The 19,905-nt window shown below is 41.0% G+C and overlaps 1 protein-coding gene across 9 annotated transcripts in view; it reads left to right on the top strand.

Annotated features, from left to right (window-relative positions):
- rbfox3a (RNA binding fox-1 homolog 3a) overlaps positions 1 to 19,905 on the top strand; it is an 869,263-nt gene that overhangs the window by 305,962 nt on the left and 543,396 nt on the right. For 7 of the 9 annotated variants that reach the window (XR_006375924.1, XM_044178310.1, XM_044178308.1 and 4 more), the window contains one exon: positions 4,057 to 4,153. The exons of 1 other annotated variant lie outside the window; for it this stretch is intronic. The gene's annotated coding sequence lies outside the window, so the exon portion shown is untranslated. Of the gene's footprint in view, positions 1 to 3,829; positions 3,962 to 4,056; positions 4,154 to 19,905 lie in introns of those variants that run through there. One more of the 9 variants, XM_044178307.1, reaches the window with a different exon arrangement.

The following is a 19,905-nucleotide window of genomic DNA, read 5'->3' as shown; positions in this document are numbered from 1 at the left end:
GCAAGGTGCTTTGAATATTCTGTGCGTATTTGTTGCAATTTTTGTGTCAGACCCAAGTTAAACCACATTTGCAACACAGCATACAACACATTCATACAGTATTTGTTGTAACCTACATGGAGGGCCACAAAGGTTGGACAGTATGAGTGACATATTTTTTGTATCATTACATTGTCATCTGTACACTCAAGGAGAAAAAAAAGTTCTTATCTGTTCATTGTAAAGTAGCATGTAACTGGCAATACCTACACATGTTCCATTCATTTATTCTTTGTCCATTTATCCTTTGGTATTGTGCATACTATCAGAACATTGTAGTACGTTTGTTTGCACCATTCATGGCAGCACTTATGGCAATGAACTGTAGATAAGTCAGTCAGTCTGCCCAATATTTTGGTCCAAAGCAAAATATCTCAACAACTATTGGCCTGATTGACATTAAATGTTCCACTGACTGTCGCTACTACCTACTAATTTTGGTAATCTCTTTACGTTTTATGTAGCTTCACTATCTACTCAGAATATTTACTTGAAAAGGTTCCATGATGCTTGTGAAGGTTCATGTCAAGGTTCATGTCAAGTTGCTGTACATCCTAAAGAAACCTTTAAGATGACAGTGAAATGTCTTCAATCAAAATTCCAGTCCAGTGATTTGGACTTTCTCCTGAACACTTTGATAACAAAGCATCTCAATAACTGGCTTACATCAAATTTGCTGTTGGCATTTATGGTCCCCAGAAGACAATCCCTAAAGTTATAGTGGCACCCTAACCTTTTACACCAACATCAGCTAATGGGCAGACTGCCATGACATTTTCTGAGCACATTCTTGTTCCCCAGTGGATGAACCCTTTCCATTTTGGACACCCCAGTACCTTTCTTCTAGTGCCATCCTCAGGCCAAAATTTACTTAACCATCATATAACATGGTGTTGTCATCATTGTCGTCGTCATCATCACCACATAATCATTAAATTCATAAAAATGTGCAAAAGTTTGCTCAACACATTCATGCTCCACAGGGAATTAATTATTTTGATTATAATGACCCTGTGGCCTTTCCAATAGTCCCTCACTCTTAAGTTATCTGTATGGTGTTTGTTTGGTCAAACAATCTTGTATTATTGTATTTCTTGTATCTGCATGTGCTTTTAGAGGCTTGTGACCATGTCTTTTGGGGTATCTTGAGGGGGGTACTGCAGGTATATGGGGTACTGGAGCCTTTGCTACAAGCTATCTTCTTCTTCTTCACTTGTAGACGCAACTCATTCCCAAAACAAACATCTCAGGGTTTTGTTCACTAGGTAAGTGACATTGGAGAGTGACATTGATTGAGGCAGACTGGTGCAGCGTCAGCTGTAAAACAGGCATCGGAGCTAAGCATGAAGTCATCACCAATGGTTATCAGCTTTGGGTACTGACTTATTGAATGAGATAGCAAATAGAAGCAACCCAAATAGTTTTATTTGTATAATGTCTTAGTACACTCTTAGGAACAGGGCTTGAAGGAGAAAGGGGCTCAAAGGAGAACTGCTGCTCCTTGTCATTGAAAGGAGCCAGTTTAGGTGGTTCAACATTTGATGAGGATGCCTCCTTTTCATCTGTCTGTGGAGGAATTCCAGTCAAGTCCAACTGGAAGGCAGATCAAGAACATACTGGATTATATATGTCTCCTGGCCTAGGGATGCCTCTGGATCCCCCAGGAGGAGCTGGAGGAAATAGCTAGAGAGAAGGTGCATCAGGGCTACTTTGCTTAGCCTGTAGCACCGTGACCTGGATAAGTGGCCAGTAACTGATGGATGGACTCATGTATTTTGGGATGCAATGAACATGGCAGTCTCCAGATGCAGCAGATTTTCCAGGAGTGCAGAACTTGTTTACATCTAGCATGTTGCGCATTGTATTGTGCCCTTAATTTTTATGGTAGTTACATTTTTTCATTGGCATTTTTCTGCTGGTGCTATTTACCGCTACATCGACTCAATTTCCTCACAGCGATCAGTAAAGTAAACTTATCTTGTCTTAACCTGACACCATTTTAATTGTTCCAACTTGCTAGACCTTTACTCATCTGGTAACCCATGCAGAATAAAAACAGCCCTAACAATTATCTGCAAATGCTCATTGACTTCATTCCTGTGTGTATATACTTCTAAAGCATGCGTGAGCTTCTGAAGTTTGTGTGATTGTGTCTGTGAGATCCACCCAGCAATTGTGTGTGTGATTCCCCCCCCCATCCATCTCTTGCCTGTGGCTGGCAGCCGATGGAGGGTATAAAATAAAGCTAGCTAGAGCCTGGAGGAGAGATAATTGAAAATCAAAGAATGACTGTTAATTTGATTAGGCAGCACTGGATTGTTCCCGATCAAATTAGATTTCATTATGACATGCAATTAAATAGAACTTGCTGCGGATGAGGGATGGGGAGGGGCACAGGAAAGGTGACATGAGATGGAGATGAGGGGAGGAAGGAGGAATATTTGGAGGGCTGGAGACAGGAAGATGGTCAGAGAGTTGAGAGACTAAGGAGGAGCGAAGAAAGAGATGAAGTGGGTGAGGGATACAACAGGTTGAGATAGGCCTACACGGAAGAGTCTACAGAAAATCTAAGATGACACAATTGTGGCCTCACTTGTATAAAGGTATTTTTGTGTCTTTATTATGCAAATTTGAGAGCAAATCTATCAGCACTGCAATCAAAATTTTAAGTAAACTTAATTTGTGATTTAAAATGTATTAATGAAAAAGGTTTTGCTTTTGAAACTGAAAGTTTTGCTTTTGAAACTGAAAGCTTTGCTTTTGAAACCAAAAGTTTTGCTTGCTGTTAGCTGACTACACTGAAAGATGTAAGACACGTCCCTATTGGCAAGCCTCGATCAGAGTGACAGCTTGGCAAGATCCACTATTAGTATACAGGAGACAGAGTTTTGAAGTCCATAGAGAAGGCTTAGCGGTAGCAGAGAGAAGACAGAAAATCATTGCACAGGTATGTTTACACATAACTTCCGTCTGGGTGATAGCAAGAATGTTATGTCTGAACTGGTGCACGTTGATTGCTTTTGTTTAACGATGTGTGACATTGTAATGGGTTAAAAAAATACATATTCATTTGTCAGCCTGTCACTACTGTTACGTGCCCAGGCTGCATATTAGCCTGCATGGCATTTTGCATGTAGCTACTAGTTAACATGATTATTTAGATTCAATGATCTAATGTGCCAGCTTAACGTTAGTTAATGTTAGTCACTTCCTCGTCTTAGGTGTCACGCTAGCTGAGCTGTCTGGGCTTCTATCCACCTATTTTTATGCACATTTTCAATTTTAATAATTGCGGGAGACCTGTGATCTGTCAGATCTATGTGGAGCGATGAGGAGACTGTAACCTTCCTCACATAAATACATGAAACAAACAGAAATGTCACATTTCCATCGTGTTTTCTACATTATTTTTTTCACAGTTTGAGGTTTGATTGGCGCACACTCAATTACATCATCTTGTTGCGCCCTCTTATAATGGAAACCTACTGCTTATCTTGATGAACCAGCTGCTAATAATAACATTATTGTAGTGGATGGAAATAAAGCATTCATTCGCATTTTCTTTTGCCGATTTTTGGCCCACCAGCCGAAATTACTTTTGGGAATATGGCTTTACTTAGCTTTATAAGTATGGGAATGTGTAGTAACACGGTAATATTGATGTTACTGGTGAGAGATAAAATATTACTTGCTGTCCAGTATTGTGCTGCAGTATTGTACAGCTTGTGCATGCCTGGAATCAACTGGCACACAGCCTATTCAGTCGAATCGATCATCATGAGCAGCAGGCAAAGTTTTATGCATCCATCTTTTGGACATGCTGTTTCAGAGTGCCCATTACAGCATGATGCAGGTAAAGGCGGTAGCACCAACTATGGCCTGCACAAGCACTCTACAAACATGGCATCTGGCACAGACACAGGTAACGTTATGCAACATTGTGTAAAACCCTATGACAATAACTGATATATTACTACTAGACATTACTACTATCATGGCTGTTTGTATAATTCTCAGGGGATCTGTGCAGAGCCTATTCAGGATTTGGTGGTGAAGAAACCAAAGCCATCTCCCAGGAGCATGTGTAAATCAACGCTCTATCAAGTATACACAGGTAATGGTCATTATTATTGTACTGTTATACTGTTGGCTGTGTATTCATGATTATATTGTTGTATGTTACCAATTTGAACTTGCAAGAGAAGTGTGGAAGGGCAATGAATTTAATACCTGTACTTTTAACATTTATGGGTTTTTTATGCTTAATTTGCCCTCCCAGACCCATCAATGTTGTCCCTTGGGGAAGAACTAAAAAGCCTCAGACCCCAACCGCTAATATCCTCGGTGCTGCATGGCTTGTCTGAGCTTTAACTGGTTGATTCCAGGTTTTGACCTGTGGCACGAGGTTCATCACTGGTCATGTCAAACACCCAGATGCCCCAGCATTCCCCAAACTCCCTGTGGATGGTGCCAAATTTTCCACTGCCGTACACTTTGTCCCAAACTTCTACCAGTTCTTCCATTTGGAGAGCCAAAATGTCACACAAGAGATTGCAGCTATGATAGAGGAGGGCACACAAGAGCAGTCTAATGGAAAGAAATGCTGTTACTCTGGGCTGGTGTGCCAGCCAGTAGGTTCTATGAGGATTGCCATATATAAGGGAGTACAACAAACTAGCGCAATGAAAAGGGGCCTTGAGCGTGAACCTCAGGTGCTTGAACAATACTCAATGTAAATGAACTGTTCAATGTAAATGTCTCAACCTGTGGCTTTGTCATACATCCCAATGCTCCTCACCTAGGTACCAGCCCAGATGCAAACTTTTATTACCCTAATGCAGCTCCTAGTTTTGGGCTTGCAGAAGTTAAATACCCAGACATCTGTATCATTTCTGAGGTGCGGCATGTCCAGTGTGTGAAAGGCCAGGCAAAACTGAAAAGAAATCAGAAATTCTACTGGCAGGCTCAAGGTCAATTGGCAATAACTGGATTGAGCTGGTGCGATTATATTATTAACCCTGAGGAGGACATAACAGTTGAAAGAGTCTGGAGGGATGATGAAATGATAACAAATGAAAGAAAGGTGGACCTTTACTTTTTTGGTACATATATGGATGTGTATTTCCAGACAGCTAAATGGTAACTGTAAACACCACTAACCAGTAAGCATGAAGAGGTATGTGGCCTTTCAAATCAAGTGGTCCCTGAAAGTTGGTCATTCAGCATAGCTGGTTGACTGTCCCGGACAAAGTTAAAGGAAGAGTGTTGTCCCAGATATGATACTCTTTCACTCTTCTGATTGCTCTTTCAACAAGAATTCGAAGCCGAGGTATGGCTTGTGTTTTTAGAGCATCTTCTTTGCTGAACTGTGCTGTGGGACGACACGGCACCCAGACCATTAAGAGCTTTGTAGGTGAGGAGAAGGATTTTAAATTCTATTCTGGATTTTTCAGTGAGCCAGTTCAGAGAAGCTAATAGTTCTTGTCATTACACGTGCCGCAGCATTCTTGATCAACTGGAGAGTCTTAAGGGACTTATTCGGGCAGCCGAATAATAAGGAATTGCAGTAGTCCAGCATAGAAGTAACAAATGCATGCACTGATTATTCGGCATCATTTTGAGAAAGGATGTGCCGGATTTTTGCAATGTTACGTAGGTGAAAAAAGGCAGTCCTTGAAGTTTGTTTCATGTGGGAGTTAAAGGATAAATCCTGATCAAAGATAACTCTGAGGTTCCTTACGGTGGTGCTGGAGGCCAGGGTAATGCCATCTAGAGTATCTTTAGATAATGTGTCTCGGAGGTGTTTGGGACCAAGTACAATAACTTCAGTTTTGTCTGAGTTTAACATCAGAAAGTTGCAGGTCATCCTGGTCTTTATGTCCTTAAGGCATGCTTGAAGTTTAGTTAACTAGTTAGTTTCATCTGGCTTGATCGATAGATATAATTGGGTATCATCTGCATGGCAATGAAAGTTTATGAAGTGTTTCCTAATAATACTGCCTAAAGGAAGCATATATAAGGTGAATAGAATCGGTCCAAGCACAGAACTCTGTGACTAACTTTGGCGTGCACGGAGGACTCACCGTTAACATGTACAAAACGAAATCGATCTGATAGATAGGATTTAAACCAGCTTAGTGCGGCTCCTTTAATGCCAATTACATGTTCCAGTCTCTGTAATAGGATGTGACGGTCAATGGTGTCGAAAGATCTAACAAGACAAGTACAGAGACAAGTCCATCATGCTGTAATGGGCACTCTGAAACAGCATGGCCACAAGATGGATGTATAGAACTTTGCCTGCTGCACAGGTACGTGATGATCTATCCAAATGATTAGGCTCTGTGCCAGCTTGGAAAACAATCTACAGTAAAGACATAAAACTTGATTTGACTGCAAGAAATTTCATGTATCATTTTTAAAATCATGATGTGCTTATGTTAAGGTGCATAATATTGTAATGTGATCATACAGAGCAAACCATAAATGTTATTAACAATTGATTCCGGTCATGCACAAGTTGTACAATACTGCAGGACAATACTGGACAACAAGTAATATTTTATCTCTCACCAGTAATATCAATAATAAGATGTCACAATACATGTCCATATTTATAACGCTAAGTAACAATAAAGCCATATTCCCATAGGTCATTTCAGTTGGTGTTCCAAAAATCAGGAAAAGAAAATGCAAATGAATGCTTTGTTTCCATCCACTACCGTAATATGATTAGCAGTTGGTTCATCATGATAAGCAGTAGGTGGTGCCAATTTTCCATTATAAGAGAGCGCAACAAGATGACGAAATTGAGTGAGCCAATTAAACCTCAAACGGTGAAAAAAACTATGTAGAAAACATGATGGAAATGTGACATTTCTGTTTGTTTCATGTATTAATGTGAGGAAGGTTATAGTCTCCTCATCGCTCCACACTGATCTGACAGATCCCAGGTCTGCCGCTATTATTAAATTCGAAAATGTGCATAAAACAGGTGTCACGCGAGCTGAGTTGTCTGGGCTTCTATTCACCTAAGACGAGGAAGTAACTAACACTTAGAGGGAGGAGTTAAAGAGTTTGATGGCCACAGGCAGGAATGACTTCCTGTGGTGCTCTGTGGTGCTTTTTGGGGGGATGAGTCTTCTGCTGAAGGTACTACTTTGTTTGACCAGCACGTCATGGAGTGGGTGGGAGACACTGTCCAAGATGGCATGTAGTTTGGTCAGCATCCTCCTCTCTGACACCACCAACAGAGAGTCCAGCTCCACCCACACAATGTCACTGACCTTACGGATCAGTTTGTTGAGTCTGTTAGCGTCCGCTACACTCAGCCTGCAACAGCATACATGATAGCACTGGCCACCACAGACTCATAAAACATCTTCAGCATTGTCCGGCAGATGTTGAAGGACCTCAGCCTCCTCAGAAAGTAGAGGCGGCTCTTCCTGTAAAGAGCTTTAGTGTTCTTAGCCCAGTCCAGTTTATTGTCCATGTGTACTCCCATGTACTTGTACTCCTCTACAATGTCCACACTGACCCCCTGGATGGACACCGGGGTCACTGGTGCCTTGGCCCTTCATAGGTCTACAACCAGCTCCTTAGACTGCAGATGGTTCTGCTCACATCATGAGACAGATACCCACCACAGCCCTGTACTCAGTCTCATCACCACTGCTGATACATCCCACCACAGCAGAGTCAGCAGAAAAATTCTGAAGGTGACAGGACTCAGTGTGGTAGCTGAAGTCTGTGGTGTAGATGGTGAAGAGGAAGGGAGAGAGGACAGTCCCCTGAGGGGCCCCAGTGTTGCTGACCATGCTGTCCAACACACAGCGCTGCAGACGCACATGCTGTGGTCTGCCAGTCAGGTAGCCAACAATCCAGGACACGAGGGGCTTGTCCAGGTGGGTGTGGATGTGGTTCAGCAGGAAGATGGTGGCATCCTCAACTCCCAGCCAGGGCTGGTAAGCGAACTGAAGGGGGTCCAGGATGGGTCTGACCATGGGCCACAGCTGTTCCAGCACCAGTCTCTCCAGGGACTTCATTATGTGGGAGGTCAGTGCCACCGGTCTGTAGTCCTTGGAGCCACTGGGACGCGGCCTCTTCGACACAGGAACGAGGCAAGATGTCTTCCACAGAACAGGGACCTGCTAGGAGTGCATCCTAGTTTGTCACCTCAAAACATTCCTGTAGTCTCTCATAGGCCTCCCCTGACCATCTCCTCACTGTCCTTGTGGTCGCAGGCTGCCTTTTAACCAGAGGCACATAGCAGGGTTTGAGGTGAACCAGTTTGTGGTCTGACCCTACCCGGGGAGCTGTATGCGTCCTTAACGTTAGCATACAGCAGGTCCAGTGTCCTCTCCTCTCTACAGTAGTAGGAGAACTCACATACTGGGTGAAATTAGTCAGTGTTGTTGAAACACTGACATGGTTGAAGTCACCCAAGATTAATATGAGTGCACTCGGTGTTGAGTCTGGAGTTGTGCTATGGCGGTGTGAATGGCATTGCACGCCAATGCCGGGTTAGCAGAGGGGGGGATGTAAACAGCCACAACAATGGCATGTGAGAATTTACGTGGCAGATAATATGGCCGGAGTCCCACAGCTAACAGTTCAATGTCCGGACTACAGATACTCTGTTTGATAGTAACGTGACCAGGGTTACACCATCTGTTGTTGACCAGCAAGCTTACAGACTTACACACAAGTTAATCAAGTTTTGAATTAAAATGAAAGCTAAAAGTTGGAAAAGTTGGACGACGAGACGGAGCTACGTCAATAGGCAGCATGCACGTTGGCGCATGTGCACTACTACTAATATGTATTTTTTTAACCCATTACAATATCACACATCATTAAACAAAAGCAATCAACGTGCACCAGTTCAAACATAACATTCTTGCTATCTCTAAGACGGAAGTTATGTGTAAACATACCTGTGTACTGATTTTCTGTCTTCTCTCTGCTCCCACTCGGTCTTCTCTATGGACTTCAAAACTCCATCTCCTGTCTACTAACAGTAGATGTTGCCAAGCTGTCAATCTGATCGAGGCATTCCAATAGGGACGTGTCTTACTTCTTTCAGCGTAGGTCCCTCCCACAAGAGTCAGCTAATAGCAAGCAAAACTTTTGTTTTTTTATTAATACATTTTAAAACACAAATTAATTTTACTTAATAATAAATTGACCATACTGTGAAGGTATAGAATATGAACATTATGTAAGGGTTAAACTGGAGAGGTGCTTATCAAGTAATTGGTGTCTTACTACAAGCACAAACACAATGTAACACTGATGGCCTGAATATACCATTTAAGATGTTAATCAATAAGTTTTACACCACACATAATAAGATCAAGGAGTTATAATAGCTAGATACGCCTGTTACAGCCTGACATATACACATACAATTTCTGCAGCAATGAAAAAAAAACAATCAGCCACAGGGACTGCTTCCACTGCATCAACAATAACAAGGTTGAGACAATGTGCATTGCAGTCCACATAAAAAAGCATGCTTAGCCTCTGCTTTGATCCTGGCTGCAATCCCACTGTATTGCCCTGAGATCATTGATGCCCCATCGTAATCTTGACCTACAAGATTTGTATTCAAGGCCATACTTTTCCAGGCACTGTACTATCTTTTGAGTGAGTCCTACTGCATCTTATTGACTGGCTATCTGGAAATCTTAAAAGCTCTCATGAATTGCACCATTGTAATAGTCCCTTATGACTAGTACTGACAGTTTCTTGTTTTTTTAAGGTCTTTTGTTTAATCTCTAATGACTTCCCTGATTTTGTCTTCACGTACCATATCTGACAGGCATTCCAAGATCTAATTTTGAATGGTGTTACTGGTTGTTTTCTTTTTTTTCCAAAAAAGTTCCCTTTGTTTTGTGATGCATCTGTCTCAAGGAGTCCCCTTTATAAAATGTTTTGCATGGGTGTAGGAAGAAGCACCTCAGCAACAGTTTTAATGTAGGTGAGGTTTTCTTTTCTACTTTTTTTGTATGTTCTGACTAATCTGTCAGAATATTCTTCCTATGTTCTCTCCAGGCTAACATGTGTTGGGATTCAGGTAGGGCAGGTTTGATTATTAGCAAAATATCAAAGATATTCATGAATATTAAAAGTATTAATATCAAAATTATTAATATGGATTAATAATTACACTGCACCACCCTGGGATCAGCGACCAATAACCAAATGTGATAAACAATCTCAAAGGTGGCTGTCCACTTAAAAATGCTGATATTTAAAGTACTATCTTACTTTAATAGTGAACAGTGAATCCGAGCACTGATCGTCACAACCAGCTGTTTTTACAACACATACACACAATAACCACAGGCACCTGCTACTTTTTTTTAAACACACAAAAAAGTACAATAGAGTTTATTTAACCTTAGCACTGATCAATAATCAATAACTTCAGCCACCAACCACTATCGTCTATTCTAAACACAATAAGCATACAACAAATCAGAAAGCATGTAAGGTATATGTGTGTGTGTGTGTGTCCCAATAGATAGGGGGGTGCGAGGAAGTTGGCGGACGTGAGCACGCAGGTGGTCATCACGCACAGATCCAAAATGGCGGGCAGACCCGTGAAACTCAAATAAAGGGGAGAGCCAAAATGGAGGACAAGCTCTATTTGTCCTCAAGATGGCGGGGAGCATAGCTAGTTATGCTATCTGGGTTGAAATTTTATGATTATGTTCTGTATTCTGGATATTAAACAAAAAGGGTGGCTGCCATTGTGGGGATATAACCAGTACAGTTAAACCTCTTTGCAATGTATTAGTTTCAACCTCCCTCTGGTCACTGTATGCACTGATATACATACATTGATTTGCAGACAACTCAGTGGACAGTGATGACTACTGCTCATTCCTCCCATCCCTGACATGCATTTCTGTTTAACTGCTTCCTGCTTCTTCTGCTTCTCCCTGGCCAAAGTGTTAAGTCAAATAGAGCATGGTCCTGCCAGTTACTGACTTTGCTAACACTACGGGCCTGTTTTTTTAAGATATTGTATTGAGGTGTAACGTTATACTGTAAATGTATAACGATTAATACAACCAAATGTAATATCTATGTCAAGATAAAGTTTCAGCTTTAGGAAAGACATTATTTTGTGACTTAAGGAAAACGTAACTTTTCCTTTGGAACAGTTCTCTCAACGAGCCAGCCTGGCTTGCCACCTTTTAACTTAACTACTACTGTTAGCTGCCCTAGGACTGTCTCCTGAGCAATGTTAGACAGTCACAGTGGGGCTACCTTTCTCTTAGTATTAACTAAGCATCCCATAACTTTCCACATACCAAACTTCAGTGTACTTACCTATGCCTTTGTTCTCCTTTCCAGCACCAGCAAAGTCGTCTAAATAAAATTAGTTGAAGGCATCTCCATCTTGCTCACTTTGGGTGCGCTCATTATTTACTTTGGTAACATGTCACTGGAACAGTGGTCCCTCCCCTATGCAGACTATTCCACAACAATCAGAGGATTGAATGCAGAAGTCATGCCTCATGCATAAATTTAAATATAAATAACTTGGCCAACATGAAAGTTCAATTAATAACAACAACCTATCACATTCCGACTCTAATGGGGCTGGCCCTGCCACTGGGGAGGAGGATGGGCAGCATCTCAGAATACGTCCACACAAAGCCGGTTAAATTTGTAAACGCATCTTTTTCTCTCCATTGCAGCCCTCCATTCAGTCTAAAACAGCATTTTTCTAGCACAAAACCGGTTTTCCAAAACAGATTGCAGAGTGTATAAATCTTAAAATGCTTGTTTGGTGTTTCAATGTATATGGAAAAAATTGAGCTTTTCCAGAACGATGACATAAGCTAAGTGAGGGTCGGGGGACTGTATGGGGGTAATGTTAAGGACTCCTTGTTGCCTCAAACCTTCTGTGATTACTCATTTTAAATGTCAGTACAGCCAAACACACAGAACTGTTGTCATTACCCTGTATTTATGTTGATTTTGTCAGACATCACAACCATAAAATAATTATTTGGTCAGCCAGGCTTTCTGTCCCCTCCTTACCAGATGTTGGCTGTGATGCAACTGAACAGAGGATGAAGAAGAAAAGATTTAGCAGTTTTTATGTTGTTCAGGTATTTCACAGGCATTAAAATGACCTGGAAATACTAATATGGTAAATGGACTGTACTTGTATAGCGCCTTTCTAATCTTCTGATCACTCAAAGCACTTTACACTACATGTCATTAACCTCATTCACACACACATTCATACAGTGATGGCAGGTGCCAACTGCTCATCAGAACAAAGAAACTAATCATTCACACACACACACACACACAAAGGCACATCCTTCGGGAGCAATTTGGGGTTCATTATCTTGCCCAAGGACACGACATGCAGGCTGGGGGAAGCCGGGATCAAACCGTCGATCTTCTGATGCCACAGCCGCCCCTATGTACGCAAGTCATTTTCACACGAAAATGGTTGCATTTAAATGGCTGAATTTATATAGTGCTTTTATCCAAAGCGCTTTACAAGTTTTGCCTCTCATTCACCCATTCACACACTGATGGCAGCGAGCTACCATGCAAGGTGCTGGCCTAACCATCGGGAGCAATTTGGCCTTCAGTGTCTTGCCGAACGACACCTTGACATGTGGAGCAGAGGAGCTGGGGATCAAACTGCCAACCCTGTGATCAGTGGACGAGCCGCTCTACCTCCTGAGCCATGGCGTAAAAAACTTAGCATAGTGTTGACACACTATCAGCGACAGTGCACGGCACAAAGACGGTGGCCAAGTAAATGATACATGGCCCTGTTAGCTCTAGTATCTCACCTGGTAATATTCTATTCACAAGCCTGCTTCACTGCTCCTGCCATGGCTGTGTCTCTGACGGGTAGAAAGGCGCTGCTTTGTGGCTAATAAAAATAGCACTGCTAATACAATAAAATACAAAAGTAGGAGCACTGTGCTGCAGTTATGGTAACGGTGGTAATAGAAATTGTTGGCTCTGTTATTACCAGCAGTATTCTTTACTACAGTATATAGTAAATTGGCATGTGTGTTAGATGTCCATTATTACAGACCGTCTTTTTTCATGGTTATTTTTGTTACAGCATTTCATATTCAGAGTACCAAGACTCACCCTTTGCACTAAAACCAAACTGGTTTCTTCTGGCAGCTTACCATGGTTCTCCTCTGAAGAAGGGTTAAACAGACCAAAACGTCATTGCATATACCTGTTTTACTTAGAGCAAGAGAAGATCTGTATGGTTATTATATTTATAAGTAACAGAAGTCAATTCCTTCTAGAAGATAGTACATTGAACTTTTAAGAATGGGACTGTCCTTTAGTCCAGTGACTCTTTGAGGACAGGAAGACAGAAAACAGGATGAAACAAGAGAAAGTGCAGACAGTAATACAGTAAGAGAGAAGCAAGAAAAAGGAAGAAGCAAGCCAGTGTTATGACAGTATCTTAAATAGCTGCCTGGAGAGTTAAATTGTTCACACCAAAGAGATCCCTGATATCCTGCATTTCCAGCAGCAACTCTCCTTCCTCCTGGATACACACTGCAGAGAGAGCATCCATTAGTCAATATGGCTCGGTATTAAAGTTTTCAAACAATAAAAAAAGGACACAAAGGGGGATTTAAGGAGTGAGTGTTTGCAGTGAAGACAAATTAATGAAAACGTTGGGCTCTCAAGGATAGAAATTCAATTTATAATGTGTCTCTATTAAGCCACTGTTGCACTGTAACTTTTCCCCACAGCACCTCTTTGTTTGTCATATTTGTTTGACCACTGAGGATAACAGAGGGAGAGATTTAAAGGATGGTTCCATAAAAAGATTAAGGCCTGTAGAGGAGAAACTTCACTAACAGTGGAAGAGAGCATTTATTTAATTGTTCAGATGCCTCTGAGAGAAATTTGTGGCTAATTATTTTAATCTGAAGGGTCACTTGCTGATATAACTGAAACAGTGGCACACAAGACTTTGATGCAAGAAACTTTTCACTGTACTTTATTTCTTAGAATTTCATACTATCACTGGATATGTATCATTCTTAATTCAATCATATGTAGACAGAAAAATTGCTTCTCATGATCATGTCACAAACAAATTGAGATTTTAGATTATAGAGAAGTGAAACCGGAATCTCTGAATTCTGTTCCAGAAGTAAGAAAACGTAATTCAATTGACATTTGACATGACATTTGTAATGATGCAAATTACCAAAATTCCACCCCTACAACATAACCATGTTTAACAGTATGGCATGCAGTTTATTCCATTTGTCTAAATAAGGATGTTAAAGGATTTTTTTTTAAAACAATGTAATATCGTTGTAGCTAAAAAAAAATTGGAAAGATGGCATCGAGAGAGTGTGGGTGGCTATCATGGAGAAGGGAAAAACGATGATGTATAAAATACACACTGCAGTGTTGGTATAATTTTCTGGGAATGCTAACAAATTAATGGTTGCGCAGATGGAAGCTGTCCTCAGCAGAAAATCAACAGCATTGCTCATTTGTTCAAACACTGAAAACAACCTTTGTTTATGTTTTCCTAACAAGCCACCTGTGGCTGTACAAACAATGACTTTCTCAGGAGCAAAGGAGGAAGTGGTGTAACAAAACCTCTTGGAAAGGGTGTCAGGGAGGATGGTTGTGTGAACAAAATGAGTGTCTTTGACATTGTAGGCCGCTATTTGCATCCCATCTCCTGTGTCCAGTGAACACTGGTTTCTTTTAACCATGACCATAACCTTTACCGAACCTTAAAAAGATCCCATTAAATTATATCATTACTTATTTAAGTTCCTATTGAAACAGGTGAGTGATCTTAGGTGTAAATTAACAGGCTATTGTTATGGAGAGAAAGGCATTTTGATTTGATACAGTAAGACAGGCAGAAAGGTTGGGCTTTTCCATTCCACCCACTACTGCAGCATGAGATCACCACTGAAGATGCACTGTATTTTTAGTTGCCTAAACCTAACCAAATCTTAACCAGAAGTGGCAGATCAGAAAACATTCATTTTCATAATTGTCATTTCAACAGCTTTGGAAGGCACTGAGAAACAATGCCTTCCTGGTGATAAGGTCAGATCCGAAAACACCTATATGTCATTTTGGAAGGCAATGACAAACAACCTGTTTTGTCATTTAGTTTGGAGGACTTGTTGCCCAGATGTCACATCTGTATAAAAGTTTAAATTTTCCTGTTCAATGTTCCTCCCATATTAATACATAGAGTACAACTCTACCAGCTATCATTATTCTACTATTATTTTATCCATGGAAAGGTTCCAATGACCTCTGTTGCCTGTGTACATAACCCAAACCTATACCTAAACGACAGAATAGGTCGTTTGCCAATGACTCCCAAAACAAAATATGACGGCTACCCAAAACAACATATATGACCACTGGAGAGTACCAGCAACAGGCGTACCAGACCTTCATCGTCATGGTTTCAATAAACACGTGGTCAACGTTGTGACAGTCACAGTTTGGTTAAGTTTAGGCCCCAGAACTACTTGGTTAGGTTTAGGAAAAGATCATGTTTGGGTTCAAATAAGCAAGTTACGTTAAGTCACAGTAAGTCAGATGACGCAAGTAATTGGTAATATTAATAAATTAATAATAATAATAATAATAATAGGAATGACAGCTATAAGAATAATAATTAAGGTATTAGTAACAGAGCCAATAACAACAACTGTAGTGGCAGTTGTTGAGCAGGAACGCAGGGGCAGCAAGTGGCCCACAACCACAGATCCAGTCTCTGCAGCTCCAGAGGCAGAAATACCTGCTAAAAGTGACAGAAGGAGGTGAGAAACGAGAAAGCACAAAACTACGGGATAGAGAAGATGTTGACTTAGAAACATGCAGTAATGGGATAAAAATGCATACAGATGGAGAGGGAGAGAAGGAGAGAGGAAAGAGGTGCATCATGGGAAGTCTCCCGGCAGTCTAGGCCCATAGCAGCATAACTACAGGATGGTTCAGAGCACACCCAAGCCAGCCCTGACTATAAGCTTTATCAAAGAGCAAAGTCTTAAGCTTACTCTTAAATGTGGAGATGGTGTCTGCCTCCCGAACCCAAATTGGGATGTGATTCCACAGGAGACGAGCTTGATAACTGAAGGCTCTGGCTCCAATTCTACTTTTGAGACTCTAGGAACTACAAGTAACCCTGCATCCTGGGAGCACAGTGTTTTAGTGGGGTAATATGGTATTATGAGATCTTCAAGATATGATGGTGCCTGACCATTAAGAGTTTTGTAGGTGAGGAGAAGGATTTTAAATTCTATTTTGGATTTTACAGGGAGCCAGTGCAGAGAAGCTAATATTGGAGAAATATCTCTTTTCCTAGTTCTTGTCAATACATGTGCTGCAGCATTCTGGATCAACTGGAGAGTCTTAAGGGACTTATTTGGGCAGCCGGATAATAAGGAATTGCAATAGTCCAAACTAGAAGTAACAAATGCATGCACTAGTTTTTGGCATCATGCTTGCCATAGCCCCTTACCCTAACCATCACAACTAAGTGCCTAACCTTAACCTAATTGTAACCTGTACCCTAAAACAAAAACACACACACACACACACACAAAATCCTGTAGAAAAAGAGACAGATCATCCGTTGAGGTCAGGGTGTGACTTTTTGGACAATATGTTGTATTTATATACTAAATGTCATAACTGCTGACCCATTTTCCTCTCAATGACTTCTCTAAACCTTTTTCAGATAAAACTGCTCCCTCAAATGGAGCTAGATGGAAACACTGATCAGAATACTACACTTGAAGCACTGACTTTTTTCTTTATTTAATCCAGTGTGAGTTCTAGGCAACAGAGCAGTGTCCTGTGCCCAGGTCTTGTTATGCATGTTTTCCTCTTTGTATAGCAGCTTGGAGAGTGATTTATCACAAAACAACAGGGGCCTGGCTGGGGGAATGGGGTTATATTTCATACAGGCATTCTATAGGGCAAAACTATTGTTCTGGTGGCACAAGACCCCTTAAGAAAAACAGAATTGGTATAATTTTTCATGTGTGTCTAGCAGAGTTTGTGTCGGCATATACTGCATGTGTATACACATATACGTGCTTATACTTACATAAGTATGTATATGTTTTTGTGTATGTATGCATTTTGTAGGTGCATATGCACAGCCTCTTCCCCCTTAATTACCTTCTGGATAAAGGTCTAAGTCACTATGCTGCTGAGATGTGAGTGAAACAGAAGCTTTCCTCAAAAGGAATTACTGGGCCACCATCTGTACACATACCAAAAAAATAAGGCTTAATTTGTCTGATGAGCAATGTCCTGATAAGATTGTCTTGATGTAAAATGCATACAAAGCCAAAGGGAAGACCTGAGTTGACAAATAGAGATGTGAATTCACTCTAGGCAGCGGGAATTCAGACGAAGCTGTGTCTGCGTGATTTGAGACCATAGCTGCTGCCTTGATTCACAAGTCCTAAACTATTAGGTGTACAGTATATTTTTTTAATTTGTATTTTGACATATTTGCCAATTTGTATTGTTTTCTATTTAAACTTGCACTGTTCCATTTCCCAGAGTTGACTTGCTTTTACAACATTCATTCCCCAGTCAGGCACATCCCATTTACTGTACCTTCTTCTGTATGTAGGATTTATTTTGTGTGTGCAATGAACATCAAATGATGTGACAAAAATGCAGCTGATGTGTGTTGCAATTGATGGCAGTGATGGCATGGCCCTTAGGCAACCCAACCTCAACTTATACTCTAGGGCCACTCTCTCCTTACGATTCCCAATTTAATGTAGGTTGTACAGTATATTATACAGTCACTATCTACATATTGTACACAGTACCCAATAAAACAAATTATATTTTGGGCCACATCATACAGGAAAAAGTATCCACTAGGCTGAGGCCAACAAAGAACAAGGGTCAATAATGGTCAAGCTCCTAAGGTTCAAGAACAGAGAAAAAGTGCTGAAGAAGGCGAACAAACTGAAAAAAGGACAAATATATTCATCAATGAAGATTATGCGGAAGCTGTCAGACTGAGGCGAAAAGAGCTACCACCAAAAGACATGGACAAGACAGCAAGGAAGATGGGACTTTGCTGTTCTGAGACATGACACGCTCATTCACCCTGCCAGACAGCATAATCGTGAGCATGATTTTATATTATATTTTTTATTTTGGGTGTTTTAAATGTATTCAGAGTTGCCATGTACTGCCACGATCTAAATACTTTATATAAAAAAAAAAAAAAAAAAAAAGGTTTAAGGACAGCAGTGTCAATTGACCTTGCTGCTATGTCTAAATTACCAACAAAAGGCCTGATAATGGCTCATTATAATGTGTGTAGTCTTAGGAACAAAGTTCAGGAGGTAGAGCAACATAATATTCACATTTTCACAGTATCAGAAACCTACCTGGACCCCTCATTACAATACAGGGTTACAATATAAGCAATATAGGTTCTGGTTGACTTACCACATACTAAAGCTTTTCTTATCACATGCTCCTAAAGGCCTCCAAATGCTGATGTTTAAATTAAGTCAGATTGATATAGAAACTGTTTTAAATTTACTCATGTCACAAGACTCCACTTCCCCTGGCATAGACACCTTAGATAGCAAATTGCTTAAACTTAGCATTAGGTAGCCACCTCTGTTACTACTCCAATATGCCATATTTTCAATCAATGTCTAATCAATGGCATTCATCCAACTGCATGGAAGGAAGCCAACATTATTCCACTTCTAAAAAATAAAATTTTTCAGAAGTCCCTACAGTCGCTTAAGTATTTTACCATTATTAAGTGAATTGAAAAATTATTCAAGCAAGTGATTGATTACTTTTCTGACAACAATCTACTTTCAGCATGCATACAGAGAAGACCATTCAACAAGCACCGCACTTGCACATATAATGATGCTAACAGAGTAGCAGGAAATGCAATGGATTGGACCCAAATGCAGACTCAAGAGGCAGAGCAGGTCAAGTACAGTGATTTAATGAGGAGTAAAGGCTTACATTGATGGTCAGGCAGGCAGAGATCAAAACCAGGAAAGTCAGTCTAAACACAGGCAAACAAATCCTAAATCCATTAAACAGGCAACGTGCAAGAAAACAGTCCAAAATTTGGCGGGACCGTAGGCACATAAACCAAAATAAACTGCCAATGAAGGAGTGAAACCACACAGACTAAATATTCAGGTGAGGGGAGATAAGACACAGGTGGAACTAATTAAGGCAGTGCAAACAATCAAAACTGGAGGGAAACACAAAATAACAGGAAGTGAAGTTACTGTTGTGAGGAGAAATACAAAATAAAATAGGAAACGTCGACGGAAAAACATGAAACAAAGGAGAAACTGAACTAAGGAGCAGAGCAGGACATGACATATGACTGATGACTACTGGCTAACAGGTATCGATAACAAGAAATTAGTGGGAGCAATAGTGTTGTTACGGACAGTACAGACCGGAGACACAGGGAAGATACCCATATGGTTTATTGAGACACGAGGAGAATGAACAGATAATGGATGGAAGTATACAGTTCTTTCACTGGAGATCGTGGAGCTCTGGAGTAGTGTGGCTGGATACAGATGAGTAGGTTCACACAGGGCTGGGAACCGGAGTGACACACACACGGGAGACAAGAGACACACGGGACCCAGAGCTGGAGTGACACACACACGGAGCTGAAGAGGCAAACTCACGGGAGACTGAAGACACTCAGGAGCTGGAGTGACACACACGGAGAACTGGAGTAACAGGAGCCGGGGTCAAGGCACTCGAGGCTGGTAGGAGTTTCGTTCTTTTCGTGGGTTAGTCCGAGGCGTTGTC

The sequence above is a fragment of the Siniperca chuatsi genome, linkage group LG20 (assembly GCF_020085105.1).
Source record: "Siniperca chuatsi isolate FFG_IHB_CAS linkage group LG20, ASM2008510v1, whole genome shotgun sequence".
NCBI classification, from domain to species: Eukaryota; Metazoa; Chordata; class Actinopteri; order Centrarchiformes; family Sinipercidae; genus Siniperca; species Siniperca chuatsi.
The sequence above is the reverse complement of the archived record's forward strand: the minus strand, read 5'-3'. Positions and strand labels throughout refer to the sequence as shown.